Source organism: Phyllobates terribilis, unplaced genomic scaffold (assembly GCF_046119375.1).
Source record: "Phyllobates terribilis strain yellow unplaced genomic scaffold, ASM4611937v1 Scaffold_3__8_contigs__length_932513732, whole genome shotgun sequence".
In the NCBI taxonomy this organism is placed as follows: domain Eukaryota; kingdom Metazoa; phylum Chordata; class Amphibia; order Anura; family Dendrobatidae; genus Phyllobates; species Phyllobates terribilis.
In genome coordinates this window covers 811,697,168-811,721,066 of record NW_027362763.1, presented here as the reverse complement: position 1 = coordinate 811,721,066, position 23,899 = coordinate 811,697,168, and positions in this window count along the sequence as shown.

Here is a 23,899-nt window from a genome sequence, read left to right as displayed (position 1 = left end):
AATACTGTTTTTCTTTACGGAAAAAACTACCAAAAGCTGAATAATAGAGATTTTGTACCGTTGGATAGCAAAACCACAGTTATTGTTTACTGGGGTATACCACACTTATTTAAATAGAAATATTTGTGGCTGAACAGTGAGCGACACACTCAAACTGCTTTTTTTTTAGATACCAAAGGCCCAAAACAGGATAGTATAGCGATTTGACCCGTGGAACGGCGAAACCACACCGGGATGTCGGGCCTGCACAAGACTATTTTCAACAGATATATTTTTGTGTCACAACAGTCAGGAGACACTACTGTTTTTCTTTGCGGAAAAAAATACCAAAAGCAGAATAATAAAGATTTTTTACCGTGGGATGGCAAAACCACAGTTATTGTTTACTGGGGTATACCACACTTTTTTAAATAGAGATATTTGCGGCTGAACAGTGAGCGACACACTCAAACTGCTTTTTTTTTTAGATACCAAAGGCCCAAAACTGGATAGTACAGTGAATTGACCCGTGGAACTGCGAAACCACACTCGGATGTCGGGCCTGCACAAGACTATTTTCAACAGATATATCTTTGTGTCACAACAGTTAGGAAACACTACTGTTCTTCTTTACGGAAAATATACCAAAACCTGAATAATAGAGTTTTTTACCGTGGGATGGCGAAACCACAGTTATTGTTTACTGGGGTATACCACACTTTTTTAAATAGAGATATTTGCGGCTGAACAGTGAGCGACACACTCAAACTGCTTTTTTTTTAGATACCAAAGGCCCAAAACTGGATAGTACAGAGATTTGACCCGTGGAACTGCGAAACCACACTGGGATGTCGGGCCTACACAAGACTATTTTCAACAGATATATTTTTGTGTCACAACAGTCAGGAGACACTACTGTTTTTCTTTACGGAAAAAAATTCCGAAAGCTGAATAATAGAGATTTTTTACAGTGGGATGGCAAAACCACAGTTATTGTTTACTGGGGTATACCACACTTTTTTAAATAGAGATATTTGCGGCTGAACAGTGAGTGACACACTCAAACTGCTTTTTTTTTTAGATACCAAAGGCCCAAAACTGGATAGTAGAGCGATTTGACCCGTGGAACTGCGAAACCACACTGGGATGTCGGGCCTACACAAGACTATTTTCAACAGACATATTTTTGTGTCACAACAGTCAGGAGACACTACTGTTTTTCTTTACGGAAAAAAATACCAAAAGCAGAATAATAGAGATTTTTTACCGTGGGATGGCAAAACCACAGTTATTGTTTACTGGGGTATACCACACTTTTTTAAATAGAGATATTTGCGGCTGAACAGTGAGCGACACACTCAAACTGCTTTTTTTTTAGATACCAAAGGCCCAAAACTGGATAGTACAGCGATTTGACCCGTGGAACTGCGAAACCAGACTGGGATGTCGGGCCTACACAAGACTATTTTCAACAGATATATTTTTGTGTCACAACAGTCAGGAGACACTACTGTTTTTCTTTACGGAAAAAACTACCAAAAGATGAATAATAGAGATTTTTTACCGTGGGATGGCAAAACCACAGTTATTGTTTACTGGGGTATACCACACTTTTTTACATAGAGATATTTGCGGCTGAACAGTGAGGACACACTCAAACTGCTTTTTTTTTAGATACCAAAGGCCCAAAACTGGATAGTAAAGCGATTTGACCCGTGGAACTGCGAAACCACACTGGGATGTCGGGCCTACACAAGACTATTTTCAACAGATATATTTTTGTGTCACAACAGTCAGGAGACACTACTGTTTTTCTTTACGGAAAAACTACCAAAAGCTGAGTAATAGAGATTTTTTACCGTGGGATGGCAAAACCACAGTTATTGTTTACTGGGGTATAGCACACTTTTTTAAATAGAGATATTTGCTGCTGAACAGTGAGCGACACACTCAAACTGCTTTTTTTTTAGATACCAAAGGCCCAAAACTGGATAGTACAGCGATTTGACCCGTGGAACTGCGAAACCACATTCGGATGTCGGGCCTACACAAGACTATTTTCAACAGATATATTTTTGTGTCACAACAGTCAGGAGACACTACTGTTTTTCTTTACGGAAAAAAATACCAAAAGCTGAATAATAGAGATTTTTTACCGTGGGATGGCAAAACCACAGTTATTGTTTACTGGGGTATACCACACTTTTTTAAATAGAGATATTTGCGGCTGAACAGTGAGCGACACACTCAAACTGCTTTTTTTTTAGATACCAAAGGCCCAAAACTGGATAGTACAGCGATTTGACCCGTGGAACTGCGAAACCACACTGGGATGTCGGGCCTACACAAGACTATTTTCAACAGATATATTTTTGTGTCACAACAGTCAGGAGACACTACTGTTTTTCTTTATGGAAAAAACTACCAAAAGATGAATAATAGAGATTTTTTACCGTGGGATGGCAAAACCACAGTTATTGTTTACTGGGGTATACCACACTTTTTTAAATAGAGATATTTGCGGCTGAACAGTGAGGACACACTCAAACTGCTTTTTTTTTAGATACCAAAGGCCCAAAACTGGATAGTACAGCGATTTGACCCGTGGAACTGCGAAACCACACTGGGATGTCGGGCCTACACAAGACTATTTTCAACAGATATATTTTTGTGTCACAACAGTCAGGAGACACTACTGTTTTTCTTTACGGAAAAACTACCAAAAGCTGAATAAAAGAGATTTTTTACCGTGGGATGGCAAAACCACAGTTATTGTTTACTGGGGTATAGCACACTTTTTTAAATAGAGATATTTGCTGCTGAACAGTGAGCGACACACTCAAACTGCTTTTTTTTTTAGATACCAAAGGCCCAAAACTGGATAGTACAGCGATTTGACCCGTGGAACTGCGAAACCACACTGGGATGTCGGGCCTACACAAGACTATTTTCAACAGATATATTTTTGTGTCACAACAGTCAGGAAACACTACTGTTTTTCTTTACGGAAAATATACCAAAACCTGAATAATAGAGTTTTTTACCGTGGGATGGCGAAACCATAGTTATTGTTTACTGGGGTATACCACACTTTTTTAAATAGAGATATTTGCGGCTGAACAGTGAGCGACACACTCAAACTGCTTTTTTTTTAGATACCAAAGGCCCAAAACTGGATAGTACAGCGATTTGACCCGTGGAACTGCGAAACCACACTGGGATGTCGGGCCTACACAAGACTATTTTCAACAGATATATTTTTGTGTCACAACAGTCAGGAGACACTACTGTTTTTCTTTACGGAAAAAACTACCAAAAGATGAATAATAGAGATTTTTTACCGTGGGATGGCAAAACCACAGTTATTGTTTACTGGGGTATACCACACTTTTTTAAATAGAGATATTTGCGGCTGAACAGTGAGCGACACACTCAAACTGCTTTTTTTTTAGATACCAAAGGCCCAAAACTGGATAGTAGAGCGATTTGACCCGTGGAACTGCGAAACCACACTGGGATGTCGGGCCTACACAAGACTATTTTCAACAGATATATTTTTGTGTCACAACAGTCAGGAGACACTACTGTTTTTCTTTACAGAAAAACTACCAAAAGCTGAATAATAGAGATTTTTTACTGTGGGATGGCAAAACCACAGTTATTGTTTACTGGGGTATACCACACTTTTTTAAATAGAGATATTTGCGGCTGAACAGTGAGCGACACACTCAAACTGCTTTTTTTTTAGATACCAAAGGCCCAAAACTGGATAGTACAGCGATTTGACCCGTGGAACTGCGAAACCACACTGGGATGTCGGGCCTACACAAGACTATTTTCAACAGATATATTTTTGTGTCACAACAGTCAGGAGACACTACTGTTTTTCTTTACGGAAAAAACTACCAAAAGCAGAATAATAAAGATTTTTTACCGTGGGATGGCAAAACCACAGTTATTGTTTACTGGGGTATACCACACTTTTTAAATAGAGATATTTGCGGCTGAACAGTGAGCGACACACTCAAACTGCTTTTTTTTTTAGATACCAGAGGCCCAAAACTGGATAGTACAGTGATTTGACCCGTGGAACTGCGAAACCACACTCGGATGTCGGGCCTACACAAGACTATTTTCAACAGATATATTTTTGTGTCACAACAGTCAGGAAACACTACTGTTCTTCTTTACGGAAAAAATACCAAAACCTGAATAATAGAGTTTTTTACCGTGGGATGGCGAAACCACAGTTATTGTTTACTGGGGTATACCACACTTTTTTAAATAGAGATATTTGCGGCTGAACAGAGAGCGACACACTCAAACTGCTTTTTTTTTTAGATACCAGAGGCCCAAAACTGGATAGTACAGCGATTTGACCCGTGGAACTGCGAAACCACACTGGGATGTCGGGCCTACACAAGACTATTTTCAACAGATATATTTTTGTGTCACAACAGTCAGGAGACACTACTGTTTTTCTTTACGGAAAAAACTACCGAAAGCTGAATAATAGAGATTTTTTACCGTGGGATGGCAAAACCACAGTTATTGTTTACTGGGGTATACCACACTTTTTTAAATAGAGATATTTGCGGCTGAACAGTGAGCGACACACTCAAACTGCTTTTTTTTTTAGATACCAAAGGCCCAAAACTGGATAGTACAGCGATTTGACCCGTGGAACTGCGAAACCACACTGGGTAGTCGGGCCTACACAAGACTATTTTCAACAGATATATTTTTGTGTCACAACAGTCAGGAGACACTACTGTTTTTCTTTACGGAAAAAACTACCAAAAGCTGAATAATAGAGATTTTTTACCGTGGGATGGCAAAACCACAGTTATTGTTTACTGGGGTATACCACACTTTTTTAAATAGAGATATTTGCGGCTGAACAGTGAGCGACACACTCAAACTGCTTTTTTTTTAGATACCAAAGGCCCAAAACTGGATAGTACAGCGATTTGACCCGTGGAACTGCGAAACCAGACTGGGATGTCGGGCCTACACAAGACTATTTTCAACAGATATATTTTTGTGTCACAACAGTCAGGAGACACTACTGTTTTTCTTTACGGAAAAAACTACCAAAAGATGAATAATAGAGATTTTTTACCGTGGGATGGCAAAACCACAGTTATTGTTTACTGGGGTATACCACACTTTTTTACATAGAGATATTTGCGGCTGAACAGTGAGGACACACTCAAACTGCTTTTTTTTTAGATACCAAAGGCCCAAAACTGGATAGTAAAGCGATTTGACCCGTGGAACTGCGAAACCACACTGGGATGTCGGGCCTACACAAGACTATTTTCAACAGATATATTTTTGTGTCACAACAGTCAGGAGACACTACTGTTTTTCTTTACGGAAAAACTACCAAAAGCTGAGTAATAGAGATTTTTTACCGTGGGATGGCAAAACCACAGTTATTGTTTACTGGGGTATAGCACACTTTTTTAAATAGAGATATTTGCTGCTGAACAGTGAGCGACACACTCAAACTGCTTTTTTTTTAGATACCAAAGGCCCAAAACTGGATAGTACAGCGATTTGACCCGTGGAACTGCGAAACCACATTCGGATGTCGGGCCTACACAAGACTATTTTCAACAGATATATTTTTGTGTCACAACAGTCAGGAGACACTACTGTTTTTCTTTACGGAAAAAAATACCAAAAGCTGAATAATAGAGATTTTTTACCGTGGGATGGCAAAACCACAGTTATTGTTTACTGGGGTATACCACACTTTTTTAAATAGAGATATTTGCGGCTGAACAGTGAGCGACACACTCAAACTGCTTTTTTTTTAGATACCAAAGGCCCAAAACTGGATAGTACAGCGATTTGACCCGTGGAACTGCGAAACCACACTGGGATGTCGGGCCTACACAAGACTATTTTCAACAGATATATTTTTGTGTCACAACAGTCAGGAGACACTACTGTTTTTCTTTATGGAAAAAACTACCAAAAGATGAATAATAGAGATTTTTTACCGTGGGATGGCAAAACCACAGTTATTGTTTACTGGGGTATACCACACTTTTTTAAATAGAGATATTTGCGGCTGAACAGTGAGGACACACTCAAACTGCTTTTTTTTTAGATACCAAAGGCCCAAAACTGGATAGTACAGCGATTTGACCCGTGGAACTGCGAAACCACACTGGGATGTCGGGCCTACACAAGACTATTTTCAACAGATATATTTTTGTGTCACAACAGTCAGGAGACACTACTGTTTTTCTTTACGGAAAAACTACCAAAAGCTGAATAAAAGAGATTTTTTACCGTGGGATGGCAAAACCACAGTTATTGTTTACTGGGGTATAGCACACTTTTTTAAATAGAGATATTTGCTGCTGAACAGTGAGCGACACACTCAAACTGCTTTTTTTTTTAGATACCAAAGGCCCAAAACTGGATAGTACAGCGATTTGACCCGTGGAACTGCGAAACCACACTGGGATGTCGGGCCTACACAAGACTATTTTCAACAGATATATTTTTGTGTCACAACAGTCAGGAAACACTACTGTTTTTCTTTACGGAAAATATACCAAAACCTGAATAATAGAGTTTTTTACCGTGGGATGGCGAAACCATAGTTATTGTTTACTGGGGTATACCACACTTTTTTAAATAGAGATATTTGCGGCTGAACAGTGAGCGACACACTCAAACTGCTTTTTTTTTAGATACCAAAGGCCCAAAACTGGATAGTACAGCGATTTGACCCGTGGAACTGCGAAACCACACTGGGATGTCGGGCCTACACAAGACTATTTTCAACAGATATATTTTTGTGTCACAACAGTCAGGAGACACTACTGTTTTTCTTTACGGAAAAAACTACCAAAAGATGAATAATAGAGATTTTTTACCGTGGGATGGCAAAACCACAGTTATTGTTTACTGGGGTATACCACACTTTTTTAAATAGAGATATTTGCGGCTGAACAGTGAGCGACACACTCAAACTGCTTTTTTTTTAGATACCAAAGGCCCAAAACTGGATAGTAGAGCGATTTGACCCGTGGAACTGCGAAACCACACTGGGATGTCGGGCCTACACAAGACTATTTTCAACAGATATATTTTTGTGTCACAACAGTCAGGAGACACTACTGTTTTTCTTTACAGAAAAACTACCAAAAGCTGAATAATAGAGATTTTTTACTGTGGGATGGCAAAACCACAGTTATTGTTTACTGGGGTATACCACACTTTTTTAAATAGAGATATTTGCGGCTGAACAGTGAGCGACACACTCAAACTGCTTTTTTTTTAGATACCAAAGGCCCAAAACTGGATAGTACAGCGATTTGACCCGTGGAACTGCGAAACCACACTGGGATGTCGGGCCTACACAAGACTATTTTCAACAGATATATTTTTGTGTCACAACAGTCAGGAGACACTACTGTTTTTCTTTACGGAAAAAACTACCAAAAGCAGAATAATAAAGATTTTTTACCGTGGGATGGCAAAACCACAGTTATTGTTTACTGGGGTATACCACACTTTTTAAATAGAGATATTTGCGGCTGAACAGTGAGCGACACACTCAAACTGCTTTTTTTTTTAGATACCAGAGGCCCAAAACTGGATAGTACAGTGATTTGACCCGTGGAACTGCGAAACCACACTCGGATGTCGGGCCTACACAAGACTATTTTCAACAGATATATTTTTGTGTCACAACAGTCAGGAAACACTACTGTTCTTCTTTACGGAAAAAATACCAAAACCTGAATAATAGAGTTTTTTACCGTGGGATGGCGAAACCACAGTTATTGTTTACTGGGGTATACCACACTTTTTTAAATAGAGATATTTGCGGCTGAACAGAGAGCGACACACTCAAACTGCTTTTTTTTTTAGATACCAGAGGCCCAAAACTGGATAGTACAGCGATTTGACCCGTGGAACTGCGAAACCACACTGGGATGTCGGGCCTACACAAGACTATTTTCAACAGATATATTTTTGTGTCACAACAGTCAGGAGACACTACTGTTTTTCTTTACGGAAAAAACTACCGAAAGCTGAATAATAGAGATTTTTTACCGTGGGATGGCAAAACCACAGTTATTGTTTACTGGGGTATACCACACTTTTTTAAATAGAGATATTTGCGGCTGAACAGTGAGCGACACACTCAAACTGCTTTTTTTTTTAGATACCAAAGGCCCAAAACTGGATAGTACAGCGATTTGACCCGTGGAACTGCGAAACCACACTGGGTAGTCGGGCCTACACAAGACTATTTTCAACAGATATATTTTTGTGTCACAACAGTCAGGAGACACTACTGTTTTTCTTTACGGAAAAAACTACCAAAAGCTGAATAATAGAGATTTTTTACAGTGGGATGGCAAAACCACAGTTATTGTTTACTGGGGTATACCACACTTTTTTAAATAGAGATATTTGCGGCTGAACAGTGAGCGACACACTCAAACTGCTTTTTTTTTAGATACCAAAGGCCCAAAACTGGATAGTACAGCGATGTGACCCGTGGAACTGCGAAACCACACTGGGATGTCGGGCCTACACAAGACTATTTTCAACAGATATATTTTTGTGTCACAACAGTCAGGAGACACTACTGTTTTTATTTACGGAAAAACTACCAAAAGCTGAATAATAAAGATTTTTTACCGTGGGATGGCAAAACCACAGTTATTGTTTACTGGGGTATAGCACACTTTTTTAAATAGAGATATTTGCTGCTGAACAGTGAGCGACACACTCAAACTGCTTTTTTTTTAGATACCAAAGGCCCAAAACTGGATAGTACAGCGATTTGACCCGTGGAACTGCGAAACCACACTGGGATGTCGGGCCTACACAAGACTATTTTCAACAGATATATTTTTGTGTCACAACACTCAGGAGAAACTACTGTTTTTCTTTACGGAAAAAAATACCAAAAGCTGAATAATAGAGATTTTTTACCGTGGGATGGCAAAACCACAGTTATTGTTTACTGGGGTATACCACACTTTTTTAAATAGAGATATTTGCGGCTGAACAGTGAGCGACACACTCAAACTGCTTTTTTTTTAGATACCAAAGGCCCAAAACTGGATAGTACAGCGATTTGACCCGTGGAACTGCGAAACCACACTGGGATGTCGGGCCTACACAAGACTATTTTCAACAGATATATTTTTGTGTCACAACAGTCAGGAGACACTACTGTTTTTCTTTATGGAAAAAACTACCAAAAGATGAATAATAGAGATTTTTTACCGTGGGATGGCAAAACCACAGTTATTGTTTACTGGGGTATACCACACTTTTTTAAATAGAGATATTTGCGGCTGAACAGTGAGTGACACACTCAAACTGCTTTTTTTTTTAGATACCAAAGGCCCAAAACTGGATAGTAGAGCGATTTGACCCGTGGAACTGCGAAACCACACTGGGTTGTCGGGCCTACACAAGACTATTTTCAACAGATATATTTTTGTGTCACAACAGTCAGGAGACACTACTGTTTTTCTTTACGGAAAAAAATACCAAAAGCTGAATAATAGAGATTTTTTACCGTGGGATGGCAAAACCACAGTTATTGTTTACTGGGGTATACCACACTTTTTTAAATAGAGATATTTGCGGCTGAACAGTGAGCGACACACTCAAACTGCTTTTTTTTTAGATACCAAAGGCCCAAAACTGGATAGTACAGCGATTTGACCCGTGGAACTGCGAAACCACACTGGGATGTCGGGCCTACACAAGACTATTTTCAACAGATATATTTTTGTGTCACAAAAGTCAGGAGACACTACTGTTTTTCTTTACGGAATAACTACCAAAAGCTGAATAATAGAGATTTTTTACCGTGGGATGGCAAAACCACAGTTATTGTTTACTGGGGTATAGCACACTTTTTTAAATAGAGATATTTGCTGCTGAACAGTGAGCGACACACTCAAACTGCTTTTTTTTTTAGATACCAAAGGCCCAAAACTGGATAGTACAGCGATTTGACCCGTGGAACTGCGAAACCACACTCGGATGACGGGCCTACACAAGACTATTTTCAACAGATATATTTTTGTGTCACAACAGTCAGGAAACACTACTGTTTTTCTTTACGGAAAATATACCAAAACCTGAATAATAGAGTTTTTTACCGTGGGATGGCGAAACCATAGTTATTGTTTACTGGGGTATACCACACTTTTTTAAATAGAGATATTTGCGGCTGAACAGTGAGCGACACACTCAAACTGCTTTTTTTTTAGATACCAAAGGCCCAAAACTGGATAGTACAGCGATTTGACCCGTGGAACTGCGAAACCACACTGGGATGTCGGGCCTACACAAGACTATTTTCAACAGATATATTTTTGTGTCACAACAGTCAGGAGACACTACTGTTTTTCTTTACGGAAAAAACTACCAAAAGATGAATAATAGAGATTTTTTACCGTGGGATGGCAAAACCACAGTTATTGTTTACTGGGGTATACCACACTTTTTTAAATAGAGATATTTGCGGCTGAACAATGAGGACACACTCAAACTGCTTTTTTTTTAGATACCAAAGGCCCAAAACTGGATAGTACAGCGATTTGACCCGTGGAACTGCGAAACCACACTGGGATGTCGGGCCTACACAAGACTATTTTCAACAGATATATTTTTGTGTCACAACAGTCAGGAGACACTACTGTTTTTCTTTACGGAAAAAAATACCAAAAGCTGAATAATAGAGATTTTTTACCGTGGGATGGCAAAACCACAGTTATTGTTTACTGGGGTATACCACACTTTTTTAAATAGAGATATTTGCGGCTGAACAGTGAGCGACACACTCAAACTGCTTTTTTTTTAGATACCAAAGGCCCAAAACTGGATAGTACAGCGATTTGACCCATGGAACTGCGAAACCAGACTGGGATGTCGGGCCTACACAAGACTATTTTCAACAGATATATTTTTGTGTCACAACAGTCAGGAGACACTACTGTTTTTCTTTACGGAAAAAACTACCAAAAGCAGAATAATAAAGATTTTTTACCGTGGGATGGCAAAACCACAGTTATTGTTTACTGGGGTATACCACACTTTTTTAAATAGAGATATTTGCGGCTGAACAGTGAGCGACACACTCAAACTGCTTTTTTTTTTAGATACCAAAGGCCCAAAACTGGATAGTACAGTGAATTGACCCGTGGAACTGCGAAACCACACTCGGATGTCGGGCCTGCACAAGACTATTTTCAACAGATATATCTTTGTGTCACAACAGTTAGGAAACACTACTGTTCTTCTTTACGGAAAATATACCAAAACCTGAATAATAGAGTTTTTTACCGTGGGATGGCGAAACCACAGTTATTGTTTACTGGGGTATACCACACTTTTTTAAATAGAGATATTTGCGGCTGAACAGTGAGCGACACACTCAAACTGCTTTTTTTTTAGATACCAAAGGCCCAAAACTGGATAGTACAGAGATTTGACCCGTGGAACTGCGAAACCACACTGGGATGTCGGGCCTACACAAGACTATTTTCAACAGATATATTTTTGTGTCACAACAGTCAGGAGACACTACTGTTTTTCTTTACGGAAAAAAATTCCGAAAGCTGAATAATAGAGATTTTTTACAGTGGGATGGCAAAACCACAGTTATTGTTTACTGGGGTATACCACACTTTTTTAAATAGAGATATTTGCGGCTGAACAGTGAGTGACACACTCAAACTGCTTTTTTTTTTAGATACCAAAGGCCCAAAACTGGATAGTAGAGCGATTTGACCCGTGGAACTGCGAAACCACACTGGGATGTCGGGCCTACACAAGACTATTTTCAACAGACATATTTTTGTGTCACAACAGTCAGGAGACACTACTGTTTTTCTTTACGGAAAAAAATACCAAAAGCAGAATAATAGAGATTTTTTACCGTGGGATGGCAAAACCACAGTTATTGTTTACTGGGGTATACCACACTTTTTTAAATAGAGATATTTGCGGCTGAACAGTGAGCGACACACTCAAACTGCTTTTTTTTTAGATACCAAAGGCCCAAAACTGGATAGTACAGCGATTTGACCCGTGGAACTGCGAAACCAGACTGGGATGTCGGGCCTACACAAGACTATTTTCAACAGATATATTTTTGTGTCACAACAGTCAGGAGACACTACTGTTTTTCTTTACGGAAAAAACTACCAAAAGATGAATAATAGAGATTTTTTACCGTGGGATGGCAAAACCACAGTTATTGTTTACTGGGGTATACCACACTTTTTTACATAGAGATATTTGCGGCTGAACAGTGAGGACACACTCAAACTGCTTTTTTTTTAGATACCAAAGGCCCAAAACTGGATAGTAAAGCGATTTGACCCGTGGAACTGCGAAACCACACTGGGATGTCGGGCCTACACAAGACTATTTTCAACAGATATATTTTTGTGTCACAACAGTCAGGAGACACTACTGTTTTTCTTTACGGAAAAACTACCAAAAGCTGAGTAATAGAGATTTTTTACCGTGGGATGGCAAAACCACAGTTATTGTTTACTGGGGTATAGCACACTTTTTTAAATAGAGATATTTGCTGCTGAACAGTGAGCGACACACTCAAACTGCTTTTTTTTTAGATACCAAAGGCCCAAAACTGGATAGTACAGCGATTTGACCCGTGGAACTGCGAAACCACATTCGGATGTCGGGCCTACACAAGACTATTTTCAACAGATATATTTTTGTGTCACAACAGTCAGGAGACACTACTGTTTTTCTTTACGGAAAAAAATACCAAAAGCTGAATAATAGAGATTTTTTACCGTGGGATGGCAAAACCACAGTTATTGTTTACTGGGGTATACCACACTTTTTTAAATAGAGATATTTGCGGCTGAACAGTGAGCGACACACTCAAACTGCTTTTTTTTTAGATACCAAAGGCCCAAAACTGGATAGTACAGCGATTTGACCCGTGGAACTGCGAAACCACACTGGGATGTCGGGCCTACACAAGACTATTTTCAACAGATATATTTTTGTGTCACAACAGTCAGGAGACACTACTGTTTTTCTTTATGGAAAAAACTACCAAAAGATGAATAATAGAGATTTTTTACCGTGGGATGGCAAAACCACAGTTATTGTTTACTGGGGTATACCACACTTTTTTAAATAGAGATATTTGCGGCTGAACAGTGAGGACACACTCAAACTGCTTTTTTTTTAGATACCAAAGGCCCAAAACTGGATAGTACAGCGATTTGACCCGTGGAACTGCGAAACCACACTGGGATGTCGGGCCTACACAAGACTATTTTCAACAGATATATTTTTGTGTCACAACAGTCAGGAGACACTACTGTTTTTCTTTACGGAAAAACTACCAAAAGCTGAATAAAAGAGATTTTTTACCGTGGGATGGCAAAACCACAGTTATTGTTTACTGGGGTATAGCACACTTTTTTAAATAGAGATATTTGCTGCTGAACAGTGAGCGACACACTCAAACTGCTTTTTTTTTTAGATACCAAAGGCCCAAAACTGGATAGTACAGCGATTTGACCCGTGGAACTGCGAAACCACACTGGGATGTCGGGCCTACACAAGACTATTTTCAACAGATATATTTTTGTGTCACAACAGTCAGGAAACACTACTGTTTTTCTTTACGGAAAATATACCAAAACCTGAATAATAGAGTTTTTTACCGTGGGATGGCGAAACCATAGTTATTGTTTACTGGGGTATACCACACTTTTTTAAATAGAGATATTTGCGGCTGAACAGTGAGCGACACACTCAAACTGCTTTTTTTTTAGATACCAAAGGCCCAAAACTGGATAGTACAGCGATTTGACCCGTGGAACTGCGAAACCACACTGGGATGTCGGGCCTACACAAGACTATTTTCAACAGATATATTTTTGTGTCACAACAGTCAGGAGACACTACTGTTTTTCTTTACGGAAAAAACTACCAAAAGATGAATAATAGAGATTTTTTACCGTGGGATGGCAAAACCACAGTTATTGTTTACTGGGGTATACCACACTTTTTTAAATAGAGATATTTGCGGCTGAACAGTGAGCGACACACTCAAACTGCTTTTTTTTTAGATACCAAAGGCCCAAAACTGGATAGTAGAGCGATTTGACCCGTGGAACTGCGAAACCACACTGGGATGTCGGGCCTACACAAGACTATTTTCAACAGATATATTTTTGTGTCACAACAGTCAGGAGACACTACTGTTTTTCTTTACAGAAAAACTACCAAAAGCTGAATAATAGAGATTTTTTACTGTGGGATGGCAAAACCACAGTTATTGTTTACTGGGGTATACCACACTTTTTTAAATAGAGATATTTGCGGCTGAACAGTGAGCGACACACTCAAACTGCTTTTTTTTTAGATACCAAAGGCCCAAAACTGGATAGTACAGCGATTTGACCCGTGGAACTGCGAAACCACACTGGGATGTCGGGCCTACACAAGACTATTTTCAACAGATATATTTTTGTGTCACAACAGTCAGGAGACACTACTGTTTTTCTTTACGGAAAAAACTACCAAAAGCAGAATAATAAAGATTTTTTACCGTGGGATGGCAAAACCACAGTTATTGTTTACTGGGGTATACCACACTTTTTAAATAGAGATATTTGCGGCTGAACAGTGAGCGACACACTCAAACTGCTTTTTTTTTTAGATACCAGAGGCCCAAAACTGGATAGTACAGTGATTTGACCCGTGGAACTGCGAAACCACACTCGGATGTCGGGCCTACACAAGACTATTTTCAACAGATATATTTTTGTGTCACAACAGTCAGGAAACACTACTGTTCTTCTTTACGGAAAAAATACCAAAACCTGAATAATAGAGTTTTTTACCGTGGGATGGCGAAACCACAGTTATTGTTTACTGGGGTATACCACACTTTTTTAAATAGAGATATTTGCGGCTGAACAGAGAGCGACACACTCAAACTGCTTTTTTTTTTAGATACCAGAGGCCCAAAACTGGATAGTACAGCGATTTGACCCGTGGAACTGCGAAACCACACTGGGATGTCGGGCCTACACAAGACTATTTTCAACAGATATATTTTTGTGTCACAACAGTCAGGAGACACTACTGTTTTTCTTTACGGAAAAAACTACCGAAAGCTGAATAATAGAGATTTTTTACCGTGGGATGGCAAAACCACAGTTATTGTTTACTGGGGTATACCACACTTTTTTAAATAGAGATATTTGCGGCTGAACAGTGAGCGACACACTCAAACTGCTTTTTTTTTTAGATACCAAAGGCCCAAAACTGGATAGTACAGCGATTTGACCCGTGGAACTGCGAAACCACACTGGGTAGTCGGGCCTACACAAGACTATTTTCAACAGATATATTTTTGTGTCACAACAGTCAGGAGACACTACTGTTTTTCTTTACGGAAAAAACTACCAAAAGCTGAATAATAGAGATTTTTTACAGTGGGATGGCAAAACCACAGTTATTGTTTACTGGGGTATACCACACTTTTTTAAATAGAGATATTTGCGGCTGAACAGTGAGCGACACACTCAAACTGCTTTTTTTTTAGATACCAAAGGCCCAAAACTGGATAGTACAGCGATGTGACCCGTGGAACTGCGAAACCACACTGGGATGTCGGGCCTACACAAGACTATTTTCAACAGATATATTTTTGTGTCACAACAGTCAGGAGACACTACTGTTTTTATTTACGGAAAAACTACCAAAAGCTGAATAATAAAGATTTTTTACCGTGGGATGGCAAAACCACAGTTATTGTTTACTGGGGTATAGCACACTTTTTTAAATAGAGATATTTGCTGCTGAACAGTGAGCGACACACTCAAACTGCTTTTTTTTTAGATACCAAAGGCCCAAAACTGGATAGTACAGCGATTTGACCCGTGGAACTGCGAAACCACACTGGGATGTCGGGCCTACACAAGACTATTTTCAACAGATATATTTTTGTGTCACAACAGTCAGGAGAAACTACTGTTTTTCTTTACGGAAAAAAATACCAAAAGCTGAATAATAGAGATTTTTTACCGTGGGATGGCAAAACCACAGTTATTGTTTACTGGGGTATACCACACTTTTTTAAATAGAGATATTTGCGGCTGAACAGTGAGCGACACACTCAAACTGCTTTTTTTTTAGATACCAAAGGCCCAAAACTGGATAGTACAGCGATTTGACCCGTGGAACTGCGAAACCACACTGGGATGTCGGGCCTACACAAGACTATTTTCAACAGATATATTTTTGTGTCACAACAGTCAGGAGACACTACTGTTTTTCTTTATGGAAAAAACTACCAAAAGATGAATAATAGAGATTTTTTACCGTGGGATGGCAAAACCACAGTTATTGTTTACTGGGGTATACCACACTTTTTTAAATAGAGATATTTGCGGCTGAACAGTGAGTGACACACTCAAACTGCTTTTTTTTTTAGATACCAAAGGCCCAAAACTGGATAGTAGAGCGATTTGACCCGTGGAACTGCGAAACCACACTGGGTTGTCGGGCCTACACAAGACTATTTTCAACAGATATATTTTTGTGTCACAACAGTCAGGAGACACTACTGTTTTTCTTTACGGAAAAAAATACCAAAAGCTGAATAATAGAGATTTTTTACCGTGGGATGGCAAAACCACAGTTATTGTTTACTGGGGTATACCACACTTTTTTAAATAGAGATATTTGCGGCTGAACAGTGAGCGACACACTCAAACTGCTTTTTTTTTAGATACCAAAGGCCCAAAACTGGATAGTACAGCGATTTGACCCGTGGAACTGCGAAACCACACTGGGATGTCGGGCCTACACAAGACTATTTTCAACAGATATATTTTTGTGTCACAAAAGTCAGGAGACACTACTGTTTTTCTTTACGGAATAACTACCAAAAGCTGAATAATAGAGATTTTTTACCGTGGGATGGCAAAACCACAGTTATTGTTTACTGGGGTATAGCACACTTTTTTAAATAGAGATATTTGCTGCTGAACAGTGAGCGACACACTCAAACTGCTTTTTTTTTTAGATACCAAAGGCCCAAAACTGGATAGTACAGCGATTTGACCCGTGGAACTGCGAAACCACACTCGGATGACGGGCCTACACAAGACTATTTTCAACAGATATATTTTTGTGTCACAACAGTCAGGAAACACTACTGTTTTTCTTTACGGAAAATATACCAAAACCTGAATAATAGAGTTTTTTACCGTGGGATGGCGAAACCATAGTTATTGTTTACTGGGGTATACCACACTTTTTTAAATAGAGATATTTGCGGCTGAACAGTGAGCGACACACTCAAACTGCTTTTTTTTTAGATACCAAAGGCCCAAAACTGGATAGTACAGCGATTTGACCCGTGGAACTGCGAAACCACACTGGGATGTCGGGCCTACACAAGACTATTTTCAACAGATATATTTTTGTGTCACAACAGTCAGGAGACACTACTGTTTTTCTTTACGGAAAAAACTACCAAAAGATGAATAATAGAGATTTTTTACCGTGGGATGGCAAAACCACAGTTATTGTTTACTGGGGTATAGCACACTTTTTTAAATAGAGATATTTGCTGCTGAACAGTGAGCGACACACTCAAACTGCTTTTTTTTTTAGATACCAAAGGCCCAAAACTGGATAGTACAGCGATTTGACCCGTGGAACTGCGAAACCACACTCGGATGACGGGCCTACACAAGACTATTTTCAACAGATATATTTTTGTGTCACAACAGTCAGGAAACACTACTGTTTTTCTTTACGGAAAATATACCAAAACCTGAATAATAGAGTTTTTTACCGTGGGATGGCGAAACCATAGTTATTGTTTACTGGGGTATACCACACTTTTTTAAATAGAGATATTTGCGGCTGAACAGTGAGCGACACACTCAAACTGCTTTTTTTTTAGATACCAAAGGCCCAAAACTGGATAGTACAGCGATTTGACCCGTGGAACTGCGAAACCACACTGGGATGTCGGGCCTACACAAGACTATTTTCAACAGATATATTTTTGTGTCACAACAGTCAGGAGACACTACTGTTTTTCTTTACGGAAAAAACTACCAAAAGATGAATAATAGAGATTTTTTACCGTGGGATGGCAAAACCACAGTTATTGTTTACTGGGGTATACCACACTTTTTTAAATAGAGATATTTGCGGCTGAACAGTGAGGACACACTCAAACTGCTTTTTTTTTAGATACCAAAGGCCCAAAACTGGATAGTACAGCGATATGACCCGTGGAACTGCGAAACCACACTGGGATGTCGGGCCTACACAAGACTATTTTCAACAGATATATTTTTGTGTCACAACAGTCAGGAGACACTACTGTTTTTCTTTACGGAAAAACTACCAAAAGCTGAATAATAGAGATTTTTTACCGTGGGATGGCAAAACCACAGTTATTGTTTACTGGGGTATAGCACACTTTTTTAAATAGAGATATTTGCTGCTGAACAGTGAGCGACACACTTAAACTGCTTTTTTTTTTAGATACCAAAGGCCCAAAACTGGATAGTACAGCGATTTGACCCGTGGAACTGCGAAACCACACTCGGATGTCGGGCCTACACAAGACTATTTTCAACAGATATATTTTTGTGTCACAACAGTCAGGAAACACTACTGTTTTTCTTTACGGAAAATATATCAAAACCTGAATAATAGAGTTTTTTACCGTGGGATGGCGAAACCATAGTTATTGTTTAGTGGGGTATACCACACTTTTTTAAATAGAGATATTTGCGGCTGAACAGTGAGCGACACACTCAAACTGCTTTTTTTTTAGATACCAAAGGCCCAAAACTGGATAGTACAGCGATTTGACCCGTGGAACTGCGAAACCACACTGGGATGTCGGGCCTACACAAGACTATTTTCAACAGATATATTTTTGTGTCACAACAGTCAGGAGACACTACTGTTTTTCTTTACGGAAAAAACTACCAAAAGATGAATAATAGAGATTTTTTACCGTGGGATGGCAAAACCACAGTTATTGTTTACTGGGGTATACCACACTTTTTTAAATAGAGATATTTGCGGCTGAACAATGAGGACACACTCAAACTGCTTTTTTTTTAGATACCAAAGGCCCAAAACTGGATAGTACAGCGATTTGACCCGTGGAACTGCGAAACCACACTGGGATGTCGGGCCTACACAAGACTATTTTCAACAGATATATTTTTGTGTCACAACAGTCAGGAGACACTACTGTTTTTCTTTACGGAAAAAAATACCAAAAGCTGAATAATAGAGATTTTTTACCGTGGGATGGCAAAACCACAGTTATTGTTTACTGGGGTATACCACACTTTTTTAAATAGAGATATTTGCGGCTGAACAGTGAGCGACACACTCAAACTGCTTTTTTTTTAGATACCAAAGGCCCAAAACTGGATAGTACAGCGATTTGACCCATGGAACTGCGAAACCAGACTGGGATGTCGGGCCTACACAAGACTATTTTCAACAGATATATTTTTGTGTCACAACAGTCAGGAGACACTACTGTTTTTCTTTACGGAAAAAACTACCAAAAGATGAATAATAGAGATTTTTTACCGTGGGATGGCAAAACCACAGTTATTGTTTACTGGGGTATACCACACTTTTTTAAATAGAGATATTTGCGGCTGAACAGTGAGGACACACTCAAACTGCTTTTTTTTTAGATACCAAAGGCCCAAAACTGGATAGTACAGCGATATGACCCGTGGAACTGCGAAACCACACTGGGATGTCGGGCCTACACAAGACTATTTTCAACAGATATATTTTTGTGTCACAACAGTCAGGAGACACTACTGTTTTTCTTTACGGAAAAACTACCAAAAGCTGAATAATAGAGATTTTTTACCGTGGGATGGCAAAACCACAGTTATTGTTTACTGGGGTATAGCACACTTTTTTAAATAGAGATATTTGCTGCTGAACAGTGAGCGACACACTTAAACTGCTTTTTTTTTTAGATACCAAAGGCCCAAAACTGGATAGTACAGCGATTTGACCCGTGGAACTGCGAAACCACACTCGGATGTCGGGCCTACACAAGACTATTTTCAACAGATATATTTTTGTGTCACAACAGTCAGGAAACACTACTGTTTTTCTTTACGGAAAATATATCAAAACCTGAATAATAGAGTTTTTTACCGTGGGATGGCGAAACCATAGTTATTGTTTAGTGGGGTATACCACACTTTTTTAAATAGAGATATTTGCGGCTGAACAGTGAGCGACACACTCAAACTGCTTTTTTTTTAGATACCAAAGGCCCAAAACTGGATAGTACAGCGATTTGACCCGTGGAACTGCGAAACCACACTGGGATGTCGGGCCTACACAAGACTATTTTCAACAGATATATTTTTGTGTCACAACAGTCAGGAGACACTACTGTTTTTCTTTACGGAAAAAACTACCAAAAGCTGAATAATAGAGATTTTTTACCGTGGGATGGCAAAACCACAGTTATTGTTTACTGGGGTATACCACACTTTTTTAAATAGAGATATTTTCGGCTGAACAATGAGGACACACTCAAACTGCTTTTTTTTTAGATACCAAAGGCCCAAAACTGGATAGTACAGCGATTTGACCCGTGGAACTGCGAAACCACACTGGTATGTCGGGCCTACCAAGACTATTTTCAACAGATATATTTTTGTGTCACAACAGTCAGGAAACACTACTGTTTTTCTTTACGGAAAAACTACCAAAAGCTGAATAATAGAGATTTTTTACCGTGGGATGGCAAAACCACAGTTATTGTTTACTGGGGTATACCACACTTTTTTAAATAGAGATATTTGCGGCTGAACAGTGAGCGACACACTCAAACTGCTTTTTTTTTAGATACCAAAGGCCCAAAACTGGATAGTATAGCGATTTGACCCGTGGAACTGCGAAACCACACTCGGATGTCGGGCCTACACAAGACTATTTTCAACAGATATATTTTTGTGTCACAACAGTCAGGAAACACTACTGTTCTTCTTTAAGAAAAATATACCAAAACCTGAATAATAGAGTTTTTTACCGTGGGATGGCGAACACACAGTTATTGTTTACTGGGGTATACCACACTTTTTTAAATAGAGATATTTGCGGCTGAACAGTGAGCGACACACTCAAACTGCTTTTTTTTTTAGATACCAAAGGCCCAAAACTGGATAGTACAGCGATTTGACCCGTGGAACTGCGAAACCACACTGGGATGTCGGGCCTACACAAGACTATTTGCAACAGATATATTTTTGTGTCACAACAGTCAGGAGACACTACTGTTTTTCTTTATGGAAAAAACTACCGAAAGCTGAATAATAGAGATTTTTTACCGTGGGATGGCAAAACCACAGTTATTGTTTACTGGGGTATACCACACTTTTTTAAATAGAGATATTTGCTGCTGAACAGTGAGCGACACACTCAAACTGCTTTTTTTTTTAGATACCAAAGGCCCAAAACTGGATAGTACAGCGATTTGACCCGTGGAACTGCGAAACCACACTCGGATGTCGGGCCTACACAAGACTATTTTCAACAGATATATTTTTGTGTCACAACAGTCAGGAAACACTACTGTTTTTCTTTACGGAAAATATACCAAAACCTGAATAATAGAGTTTTTTACCGTGGGATGGCGAAACCATAGTTATTGTTTACTGGGGTATACCACACTTTTTTAAATAGAGATATTTGCGGCTGAACAGTGAGCGACACACTCAAACTGCTTTTTTTTTAGATACCAAAGGCCCAAAACTGGATAGTACAGCGATTTGACCCGTGGAACTGCGAAACCACACTGGGATGTCGGGCCTACACAAGACTATTTTCAACAGATATATTTTTGTGTCACAACAGTCAGGAGACACTACTGTTTTTCTTTACGGAAAATATACCAAAAGCTGAATAATAGAGATTTTTTACCGTGGGATGGCAAAACCACAGTTATTGTTTACTGGGTATACCACACTTTTTTAAATAGAGATATTTGCGGCTGAACAGTGAGCGACACACTCAAACTGTTTTTTTTTTTAGATACAAATGGCCCAAAATGGATAATACAGAGGTTTGAACCGTGGAAGTGCAAACCAACACTTCTGTTTCTCTAGCCTACACCAGACTATTTTCAACAGTTATATTTGTGTCTGAAAAATCACAGACACGCTTTTTTTTGGGGGGGGGGACACACCAAAAGGTTAATAAGACTGGTATTTGTAGAGTGTGAAGGAGGAAAAAAAAAGGGGGATTTGGATAAAAAAAAAGGATTTTTCCTGGCCCCCGACACCTGGTGCTAAGTCCAGCAATTTCAGCAACAGGAGCACACAGGACTGTAATGCAGCGTTTGCTGGTATAACCACTGTGTCTCCTATATAGCCTGCCTCCCTGGTATCTGGGATGGATATTAGTCCTGAAAAGGACTGTTTGTTTGTTCTGGCAGCCTTTACAGACCCTACACTAACTATTTTGCAGTTTATATCTCTCCCTAAATCAGCAGCGCTGTCCCTACACTGTCTAATCCGGAGCGACTGTGTCCAAGATGGCGGCGCCATGTTTTAAATACTCGAGGTGACGCTGTGCGGCCAGCCAATCATTGTAATGCCCACAACCAACATGACTGCAGCATTACAGTGACTGGCTGGCTATCCCTGCATGTTCATTGGCTCTGTAAAGAGCGCCAAACATGCAGGGCGGAGACCCGAGCTCCCGCCCGAGTAACCCGGAAATTCTCGGTGCTCGCCGAACATCCCGAGTAGCGTGATGCTCGGGCGAGTACCGAGCAGTGTCGAGCATATTCGCTCAACACTAATCCTGAACCACAACTCTGCCTCTGACCTCAAGTCGTAGTGGCTCTTCAGGTCGCATGGGTGCTAAGCCTTGCATAGCCTGGACATTTTTTCAGATCAATAAAGATGACCCAACTCGTGTTATCTGTAACATTTGTCAGCAAAAGCTAAGTAGAGGCCAAAAAATACATAGTTTGAGTACTTCATGCATGAACCGGCACATGGACATGAAGCATAAGTTGCATTGGGAAGCTCACTGTGCTACAATGCGGCCTAGCCGGCCGGGCCAACCACCGTCTTCCATATCTTGTGCATCCGCGGCCTCTTCATCCTCTGTGACTGGGGGGACAGCAGTCACACCTGTTTTAGGGCGCAGACCTGCCATCTCTTTACCCGCAACAGCCAGCATGATTGGCAGGTCATCATTTTCTTTGGAGGTGGTAACACCAGCTGGTGTTGAGCGCTGTCCGACATCGATAGCACCACCTTTGGATCAAGGCAACCTAACATGTCCACCTGCATCTTCCTCACAGACCGGCAGTTTGCCGGGGACACCCTTATCAACCCGGTCTAAGCACAATAGCCAGCACTCGGTCCCTCAGATTTGGACAAGTAAAAGACCATTTCCTCCTAGCCATGAGAAAGCTAAGAGGTTGAATTTCACCATCTGCAAGCTCTTGGCTACAGAAATGCTGCCTTTCCGCCTGGTGGACACAGAGGATTTTCGAGACCTTATGTCCGTCGCAGTGCCCCAGTACCAGATGCCCATTCGGCACTACTTCTCAAAGAAAGGTGTGCCTGCGCTCCACCAGCATGTCGCACACAACATTACCTCTTCTTTGAGAAACTCTGTCTGTGCAGGGTGCATTTCACCACAGACACTTGGGTGAGTAGGCATGGACAGGGCCGTTAGATGTCGCTGACTGGGCACTGGGTAACTATGGTGACAACAGGACAAGGGGCTGCTGTCCAAGTCTTGCCGTTCCCACGATTTGTGCGTCAATTCTCTTTATCTCAAAGTTCCTCCACTGCATCTGCCT